The sequence below is a fragment of the Piliocolobus tephrosceles genome, chromosome 16 (genome assembly GCF_002776525.5).
Source record: "Piliocolobus tephrosceles isolate RC106 chromosome 16, ASM277652v3, whole genome shotgun sequence".
In the NCBI taxonomy this organism is placed as follows: Eukaryota; Metazoa; Chordata; class Mammalia; order Primates; family Cercopithecidae; genus Piliocolobus; species Piliocolobus tephrosceles.
This window is the reverse complement of record NC_045449.1, coordinates 58933562-58944609: the sequence shown is the minus strand read 5'-3', so window position 1 is coordinate 58944609 and position 11048 is coordinate 58933562.

The following is an 11048-nucleotide window of genomic DNA, read 5'->3' as shown; positions in this document are numbered from 1 at the left end:
TTTTATTTTGAGATGGAGTCTTGGTCTGCTGTCAGGCTGGAGTGCAGTGGCGTGATCTCAGCTCACTGCAATCTCCACCTCTGGGTTCAAGCAATTCTCTTGCTTCAGCCTCCCAAGTAGCTGGGACTACAGGCACGTGCCACCACACTCAGCTAATTTTTGTATTTTTAGTAGAGAGGGGGTTTCACCATGTTGGCCAAGATGGTCTCTATCTCTTGACCTTGTGATCTGCCCACCTTGGCCTCCCAAAGTGCTGGGATTATAGTTGTGAGCCACCTCCCTGGCCTTGAAAATTGTTTGAATCATCAAATAATAGCACTGGAAGGACGTGAGCAAGTCTCTAGGTTAGATATTCTTATTTTGCAGATGAAAAAGAGGACATCTGGCTGAACCCTGGCCTCCAGGAGAGGAAGCATCTTGCTAGTTTGACCTTGACCTAGTGCTTCAAACCCTCTCTGTCAGAAGTCCTATATCTAGCACTTATTTAAACTCAACAGATATTTGTTTAATTAATGGGCAAAAGTAGAGACGGATGGATGGATGGTTAGATAGATGGGTGGATGGAAACTTTACCAGACTAACAAATGTTTTCTACCCTGCCCAGAATTCCATATCTGCTATAATCTATAATCTAGTTTATGTCTCCCCCAGAATTCATATGTTGAAACATAATCACCAATGTGTATTAGTAGGTGGAGCCTTAGGGATTATTAGATCATAAGGGAAGAGCCATTGTGAATAGAATTAGTGTCTATATATTAGTGAATAGAATTCACTAATATATATGTATACATATAGACACTAATTCTATTCACTATTCATATATATAGGCACTAATTCTATATATATATAGGCCCGAGAAAACTGCCTTCCCCCTTCCAACACATGAGAACACAACTAGAAGGTGCTATATATGAACTAGAAAGTAGACCATCCCCAGACACCAATTCTGTCAGTGCCTTGATCTTGAACTTCCCAGGCTCCAGAATTGTGAGAAATAAATTGTTGTTTATAAGCTACCTACTTTATGGTGTTCTGTCACAGCAGCATGAATGGACTAAGACACTATCATAATAAAAATCTGCAGAAGCAAGTGTCACAGCAGAAGCAAAAATCTGTCCCATCTTTCCTGACCCAGACAAGCCTCCCTTAGGTATAGGTCATTTCTTTCGGGCCCAGCCTTGCATCAGATTCTTCTCTTCTGAAGGGGGAAGAGCTATTTTACATGATGATTTCATATTCTTAGAACCTTGAAGTCTTTTTCCAAGGAGAACATTGCAAACTTCTGATTCAATTTCTCCATGTTAACATTTATGTAGGGAGCTGACTACATGAACCAGAACATTTTTTAATTGCAAGGGCAACAAACTAACTCAATCTGACTTAGGCCCCACAGGGGATGTATTGGTATCTGTACACCAAAAATCCAAAGGTAAATTTGCCACTATACGTAGCTGAAATCAGGTCCATAAACAATGCGGTCAAAAATCTTACTCTCTCTTCATTTTTCAGTTTTGCTTTCCTCGGTTTTGGCTTCATTCTCCAAGGTTCTTAAACATGGAGCCCTAAAAGATGCTGCACACCAAGTAACTCCAAGCTTACTTGTCTTTACAGGCAATGATCATCATGAAAAAAGTAAGTCTTTCCCAGTAGTTCTAGCTAAAGTCCCAAGGCTAACTCTTACAGACTTTGCTTGGATCAGGTACCTCTTCCCGAACCAATCACCGTGACTAGAAAATTAGAATAAATATTCTGATTGGTCAGGCCAGATTTGGGGTGGTAGCTGAATGGAAAGGAAGGGCTCTATGTCCAGAAGGAGAGACATGAAGAACATAAAGATGCTACCCGACCACCACCCTGACCTGCGTATTCTGCCACAGGCTACAGCTGTGTTTTTCTCCACATCTCTTCAGGACACATTTACCTTCATAAAAGCCATAAATACTTAAAAGTAAATTAAACCAAGGACATGAAAGATCTGTTCACTGGAACTATAAACATCAATGAAATAAATTGAAGAAGACACAAATAAATGGAAAATATTCTGTGCCAATGAATTGGGAGACTTAAAATTGGTAAAATGTCTGTACTACCCAAAGTGGTCTACAGATTCAGTGCAATGTCTATCAAAATTCTAATGACATTTTTCTCAGAAATAGATAAAATATCCTGAACTCCATATGGAATCACAGAAGAGTTCAAGTAGCCAAAGCAATCTTGGGCAAAAAACCTCAAAACAAAAAAAAATTTTAAAAACTGGAGGCACAGGCCGGGTGCCGTGGCTCAAGCCTGTAATTCCAGCACTTTGGGAGGCCGAGACGGGCGGATCACAAGGTCAGGAGATCAAGACCATCCTGGCTAACACGCTGAAACCCTGTCTCTACTAAAAAATACAAAAAACTAGCTGGGCGAGGTGGCGGGCGCCTGTAGTCCCAGCTACTGGGGAGGCTGAGACAGGAGAATGGTGTAAACCTGGGAGGCGGAGCTTGCAGTGAGCTGAGATCCGGCCACTGCACTCCAGCCTGGGCGACAGAGCGAGACTCCATCTCAAAAAAAAAAAAAAAACTGGAGGCACCATACTATGTGATTTCAAAATCTACTATAAAGCTACAGTAATCAAAATAGCATGATACTGGATGAAAAGAGACACACAGACCAATAGAACAGAATAGAGAGCCCAGAAATAAATTCATACATATGTAGTCATTTGATTTTTGACAAAGGTGCCAAGAACACACAACAGGAAAAGGACAATCGCTTCAATAAATGTCACTGGGAAACTAGATATCTACATGTAGAAGAATAAAGTTAGACTTTTATCTCATACCATATATAAAAATCAACTCAAAATTAATTAAAGACTTAAACAAAAGACTTGAAACTGTAAAACGACTGAAAGAAAACACAAGGGAAGGGCTCATAACATCGGTCTAGGCAATGATTTTTTTGACATGACCCCAAAGCACAGGCAGCAAATGCAAAAATAGACAAATGGGGTTACATCAAACTAAAAAATCTCTGCATGGCCAAGGGAACAATCAATAGAGTGAAGAGACAACCTACAGAATGGGAGAAAATTGCAAACTATACATCTGATAAGGGATTAATATTCAAAATCTATAAGGAATGCAAACAACTCAATAACAAGAAAATAAATAACCCAACTAAAAAAATAGAGGACCTGAATAGATATTTCTCAAAAGAAGACATCCAAATGGCCAACAGGTATTTGAAAAATGCTCAACATCACTAACAATCAGAGAAATACAATGAGATACTCCCTCACATTTGTTAAAATGGCTATTATCAAAAAGACAAAAGATAACAAGTGTTGGTGAAAATGTGGAGAAAAGGGAAACAATGTAAGTTAGCTAGTCATTATGGAAAACAGTATGACAGTTCCTAAAGAAATTAAAAATAGAACTACTATATGATCCAACAATCCCTGCTGGGTATACCTACAAAGGAAATCAGATCAGTGTGTCAAAGATATGTCTGCTCTCCCATATTCACTGCAGCATTAGTCACAACAGCCAAGATATGGAATCAACCCAAGCGTTCATCAGTGGATGAACGGACAAAGAAAATGTCCATTTTCACAATGGGATACTACTATTAAAGAAGGGAATTCCGCCATTTGTAACAACATGAATGAACCTGGAGGACATTATGCTTAGTGAAATAAGTCAGCACAGAAAGACAAATAGTGCACAATCTCCCTTGTATATGGAATCTGAAAAATCAAACTCACAGAAACAAAGAAAAGAGTGGTAACTTACAGGGGCTGGGGTTTAAGGGGAATTTGGGAGATAATGGTCAAAGGGTACAAAATTTCAGTTGGATAGGAGGAATAATTTCAGGAGATCTATTGTATAACATGGTGATGATAGTTAATAAAAATGTACTGTAGGTTTTAGGCGTCCTTACCATAAAAAAATGCATGAGGCAATATGTTAATTAACTCAATTCAGCCATTCTACAATGTATATGTATTTCAAAATATAATTTTGTACACCAAAAATACATATAGTTTTATTTGTCAGCTAAAAATAAATAAAATAATTTACGGCATGGATGAATAAATGAATAAAATAGGGATGAGTTCAAATCCCAGCTCTACCATTTATAGAATGTAAATTACGGAAGCCACTGAAATGTTCTGGCATTCAGTATTCTCCTCTTTAAAATGAAATGAACAAAATATTAGTCCATTTTGTGTGCTATAAAAGAGTACCCGAGATCGAGTAATTTATAAAGAAAAGCAGTTTATTTGGCTTATGATTCTGATGGCTGTAAAGTTCAAAGGTGGGCATCTGCCTCTAGTGAAGCCTCAGGCTGCTTCTACTAATGACAAAAGGCAAATGGGAGCTGGTGTATGCGCAGATCATATGGTGAGAGAGGTAGCAAGAGAGAGGGGCGAGGTGCCAGCTTTTCAACAACCAGCTCTCATGGGAACTAATAGAGCGAGAACTCACTCCCCCTCCAGCAGGGAGGGCATTAATCTATGTATGAGGGATCTGCATCCATGACCCAAACACCTCCTACTCAGCCCTACCTTTAACACCGGGGATCGAATTTCAACATGAGGTCTGGAGGCAACAGACATCTAATCCATAGCACATGTGAAGCCGACACAGCTGGCTGACATGAAGCAACCATCTTGGCTGGCCAGTGGCCCACTAAGTGGTTTGGTGCAAGAGCTCTGTTCATAGAGTGCCCTACAATGGCTGTCCGGTCAGATTCCTCACTCAAAAGTGAGGCCTGCAGAGAAAGAGAGGTATTAGTGGAGTAGGAGAAGCCATGGAAAGAGACATGGAGAGAAGACATTACGCAGCTGCTATAGAAACTCTGAGACTATGGAAGCCTGAATGTGGCAGAATCTGGAAAGTGGGAAGAAAGAAAATCTAGTACTACTTTGTCAATAACAGCAGGAGCCCACTGGCCATGCAGCTGATAAATGACACCTTCTTCTCAGAAGGAAAGCATATGGCCAGGTCAGTCTGTTGGGTGACTGAAGTTGCTGTTAAAATAACAGTACTCATGTTATGAGATGTTCCAGTTCTTTGTGGAGCTTGACTATGAGGCTGTTGAGACATTTCCCGTCTCTCTAGGTTTCCTGTATACCCATATCATAATATGCCCTTGTTCCATACAACTTAAAAGAACCTATCATACACTACACTCTGTTCTCTCTCTGACATCTACACTTTTTGGGTAGGCAACTAATGTCTTAATCAATAGAAACTGTGACATAGACATTTTATGCATCAGTGAAAAGTCTAATGGACACATGTACTTTTGAGCAAGAAAACATCAAAAACTATACCACATGAACCACAATGTCCAACAAGACCAACCGTAAGGATCAGAATCCTACCATTTACAAAGGACTATAGTAATTATTCTTTAATTACTCTATACAGAAGATGTGAACAGGACTTCAGAAAATGAATATCTAATTGGCAAATAAACCCATGAAAAAGTATTCAGGTACTTAACTTTACTAAGGCAATGATGTACCACAGCACACCCACTAAAATAGAAAACCAAGTGTTGCCAAAGATGTAAAGAAATTGGAAACTCTTACACACTTGTAGCTGGATGTAACTTGATACAATCATTTTGGAAATCTTTTTTTGTGGCATCTACCAAAGTAGAACATACATATACCCTGTGACAGAGCAATTCTGCACCTAGGTATATGCCCAAAAGAAATGCATATGTATGTTCACCAAACAACACACAAAAAAATAAAAAATAAAAAATGAATCCCAATCAGCATTGATTGTTGATGACTGGGTAAATGATGAATAGGTAAATTATGAATGGGTTGAAGAATGGGTAAATTCTACTGTAAATACTCACATATGATAAACATGTGAAAAGCTATATGTCAATGGGTATGAACAAACTTTACATAAACATCAGGGATAAATCTCATTAACATACTGTAGTTTTCACCTTTATTGAGGGGAAAGTAACTGGCTGAGGGCATGAGAGAACTTCTGGGTTTCTCGGAATGCCAGTTTCTTGATTGGGAGCTGGTTACACGAGTGTGTGTAACCAGTTCCCAATGTGTGAAAATTCATTAAGCTGTATCCTGGTTTTCTGTGTGCTCTTGTCAAACTTCAACGGAAATGTACCTTGAAAAAATACTGCTACCAGATATATATATATTATAGGCCCAGGCCTATAATCCCAGCACTTTGGGAGACCAAAGCAGGAGGATCACTTGTGCTCACAAGTTCAAAACCAGCCTGGGCAACATAGTGAGATCCTTTCCTACAAAAAAATCAAAAAACCATCCCAGTGTGGTGGCACACACCTGTAGTCACAGCTACTCGGGAGGTTGAGGTGGGAGGATCGCTTGAGCACCAGAGGTTGAGGCTGCAGTGAGCTGTGATTGCATCATTGCACTCTAGCCTGGGTGACAAAGAGAAACTATGTCTTTAAAAAAAAAAAAACTGCCTAGTTCAGAAGTAATACTAAGTAGATCAATGTTGATGTGATTCATGTACCTTTGTCTCTTAATTCAGTTCTTTCAAAAATGATACTTTCATTGTTGCATCAACATAATTCATCATGGCAAATTTTTCTTTTTCACTATACAGAGATTGCGTCCCAGGCCCCACACTGGCCAGCCCTTTTTATGGGCTCTTCTGTTTATCGGCAAGGCTAGCACTGCTCCGCACCTGGGCTTTCTTGCAGTCTTTAACCCCATCCCCAGATGCCTTGGCTAATTTTGTGTTTAGCAGAAAAAGTTCCCCGGATGGACAATGGAGTGAGCTAGAAAGGACGCAGGATTTGAATTCAGATGGACCTGGACTATCACCACATTTCTGCCACTTTGGGTAAGTTGCTTGATTTCTCTGGGCTTCAAATTTCCCATCTGTAAAATGCAAGAATGATAGTACCTAGCCTACAGGGGAGTTGTGAGAAATGAATGGGATAATATGAAGTGGCCAGCCCCATGCTTGACATATGAAGCTCCCTTAATAAATGTAAGCTGGTGTTGTTGCTCTTGTTGTTCTTGTTGGAGGAGAAGGAGGAAGAGAAAGATTTTTTTTTTTAAATAATTTCAATCTTTGTTTTAGATTCAGAGCATGTGCAAATTTATTACTTGGTTATATTGTGTGATGCTGAGATTTGGGGTACAAATGACGCCATCACCCAGGTAGGGAGCATCGTCCACAATAGGTAGTTTTTCTGCTCTTTTTCCCTCCCTCTCTCCCCCGTCTAGTGGTTACCAGTGTCTGTTGTTCCTATTTTATGTCCATACGTACCCAATGCTTAACTCGCACTTACGAGTGAGAACACGTGGTATTTGGTTTTCTGTTTCTTCATTAATTCACTTAGGATAATGGCCTCCAGCTGCATCCATGTTGCTGCAAAGGACATGATTTCATTCTTTTTTATGGCTACATAGTATTCTTTGGTGTAGATGTGCCACATTTTCTTTATCCAGTCCACTGCTGATGGGCATCTGGGTTGATTCCCTGTCTTTGCTAAGGTGAATAGTGCTGTGAGGAACGTATGACTGGTAAAACGATTTATTTTCCTTTGGGTATGTATCCAGTAATGGGATTGCTGCGTTGAATGGTAGTTCTAAGTTCTCTGAGAAATCTCCGAACTGTTTTCCACAGTAGCTGAATGAATTTACATTCCCAACAGTGTGTAAGTATTCCCTTTAAGAGAAAGATTTTAAATATAACTTTTTTTCTAAGTTGTTGCTGCTATTAATGATTAGCATACTGCTATTATTGGTCTACATATAATTTGAATTTTTGGAAACTTTAGCTGTGCTATCCACTTTGGAAAAATATTCCAGTTTACCATGTTGAGGTGGCATTGTACAGAAATTAACAGCCATATTACTCTAGAAAAGTTAAACTTAATTTTTTTCTTTTGTACAAAGGTAACACACTGTATTAAATATGTAAAGTTTTATCTGTATGAGTCTGACCACAGAAACTAATAAAGTACTCTAAATTTTTTGAAAAAAATTTTTTCCAACCTCAAAATTAATGTTTTATTGAAAAAAAAACAAAACAAAACACGAAACACACAGGAAAGCACAAGAAGGAAATACGAATCACTCAGTGATAACCACTGAATCATCATTTTGTGGGATTTCCTTTTACTCTTTTCCTGTGCACAAGCTGTGGGCGTAAATCCCCCATCCACTGCTTTAGGTAGGCAAGAAATAGATCTTTATTTCCTCTAGCTCAGCTTGATTTCTGTTGTGATTCTTGATTCCTGCAGGCAGGAATTCCAAATCTCCAGTTCCATCTCCCTTCTTGGAATAGGAGGGGGAGGAGATGAGGGGCAAGGGGATGTGGTCCATGGATGGATGTTAGATCCCAGAACCAGGTGGCCTTGCCTTGCCTCCAGCTCCTCCCCCTCTTCTTACTCCTCCAACTTTTCCACTGCCTACCATTTTATTTCCCTTCCCTGAGGCGAGCAGCACCAAAGAGCTGAACTTTAATACAGAGGAGGGGGGTAGGGAGGAGGTTTCACAAAGGGTAAAAGGAAATGTGGACACAAAAATATCCCTTAATATTTAAAAAATATTGTCCACACACACACACACACACACACACACCTGCATGCACCCACCGGTGTAATGCAGCTTTGTGGCCTAATTTTTCCACTTAGCAGTGTATTGTGGACTCACCCCTGTATTATTATAGCATTTTTATGGTCTATACATTATGCCATTCTACAGAGGTAAGTAATTTACCTCTCTGCACCCAGTGTTGGAGAAATGGATTCTTTCCAAATCTTTATTACTGTAAATTATGTTGCAATGAATATCCCCTGAACACGCCACTCTCAAGCCCTGCATTCAAAGGCAAGAGTAATTACCTCTCTAAACCTCAGAAAATGCTTGAAAGGATTAAGTGAGACAGTATCTGTAAAGTACCCTGCAAATACACGCTCAACAGAGGAGGATGACGGTGGTTATGTTGATGATGACAACAACACAACTTCTCATAAATTCGTGATATAATCCTCAGGATAAAGACCTAAACACAAAATGGCTAGATTAAATGACAAGAACGTTTTCTACAGTCTGCTGGTAAATCATTGGATTGACCCCCCCATAGTACCCTGCCCAGAGCCCCTGTGCCAAGACAATGCCTCCGTCTCCCAGCTGCTGTGAGCGCTGATGCAAAAGGCTCCTGGCTGCTACCAGGAGAACGGCCCTTCGCCTGTTGCAGGAGCCACTGAGGCAGGAAGTGTCTGGAGTGTCAGCTTACTACCCAGAGGCAGCTGCAGCTAATGGGTGACTGATACAGGGTACAAAGGCCAGAAGTGGGGACCACCTTGTGTTGCCTTTCACACTTCCCAGCTCCCGCTGGTATCAGGCTAAGACGAGACTTCAGCTGAGTCACATCTTGGTTTCTTCCTCTTCCCTACCCTGTTTCCATCACTTCCTTAAAGGATTTTCTTCCAAGAGCCTTCCTTCATAAATCGCTTGTATGAGAATCCCCACTTCTAGCGAACCCATTCTAAGAACCCTTCCAAGAGCAGTGTGTGAGGATGGTCAGGGAGAAGCCTCATATGCTTTATGTAGTGTCGCTCTTGAAAACTAGTGGAATGGGGTTTCGATCTCAGAAAACCCCTGTTCAAATGGTTCCGTCTCCACCTCTTCCAGCAAGCCAGTGGAGTCTCAGAGGCAAAATACAGACAAGCCAATCCTGAGGGGCTGGAGATGTGGAGTTCTACTGCTCTTCACAAAGAGAGGTCGTGGAAGGCACCAAAACAGAGCCCCAGGAGGCTAAGGGAGGCCAGGGGTGGGGTGGCAAGAGGGGTGGTCAGGCTGAAAGTGAACATAAAGGTAGTTTAGGACAAAGTTCAGAATGGGGCCAAGGTGAAAAGGGAACAGTCTGTGACCTGGTTCATGTACATCCATTTAACAAGGACACTCACTGATGACTAGCCACCTGATGCTTATTACATCCTTTAAAAAACTAATAATAAAACACCTGCTACTGCCTTTGGGTTGATAAGCCAATATCTTTAATCTTTCTCTCTCTTTCTCTCTTTTTTTTTTCCTTGATGACTGAAGTACCCTCTCTGTGCGGCCTTCTGCTCAATCCACACTGGTAATAGTGACAAGACTTTGATGTCCTCCTCCTTCAACAGAATGTTGTTTAGTTCAAAGTGAAGAACAGAGGCAATTCTTTGCTTTTAAATTATTAGCTCCCTAAGTCTTCTGTAATGATATAGTTTGACTGAAGTGTGCAGTTTATTAACTACATAAAGACGACATTATCAGAGCAGAGAAAGGCCGCTGTGAGTTTTGCCTTTCAGCCTCGCAGCAGGGGTCCCTGATACTTTGATCTCAATCAATGCTAAATGTCTTTGTGAGATAGAGAGAGCGCTGAAATTATCTTTGGCATGGCGGCAGCATCAATTATTCAAGTCCTTTTCCTTATGAATTAAAGTGTTCTTCAACTTTTACCCCACTTGTGGGTTTGGATTTTTTTTTTTTTTTTTTCCTTCCTTTTATTGTTGTTTTTCCAGTCAGGAAAGGCACTTGGAATAAGTCTAAGAGTTCACTAATTGTACTCTGCCTGACCTTTGAAAATCCACATCCACTTCTCCTCCTCCTTCCTAATTGCTCTCTCCACCCTCAATTCCAAGCCCTGGTCTTCTCTGAGGTGACCCGAAGGACTATTCAGAGAAAAGGGGGACATTGTTTCTACTGGGCTTCGTGCCAAAATGGTCAGCAAAGCCAATAAAGTAGCCCCTTGACAAGAAGCATTAGTTTGAAATTCAATGAAATGGAGGCATCCACGAACCACTAGAAACCCTCCCAGCTGACCTCAGGGCTCACAGTGCCTCCTAAGGAGCAGTTTGACTATTAAATTATGCTTATGATCAAGACCCAATTCTCCTTAATACACCCACCCTCTGGAATGGTGATTTCCAAACTACAGGCTGAGACTCATGAGGGGGTCATCAAATTAGCTCAGTAGGTCTTGTACAGCAGAAAAGGGAAGGGAAGGGAAGGGAAGGGAAGGGAAGGGAAGGGAAGGGAA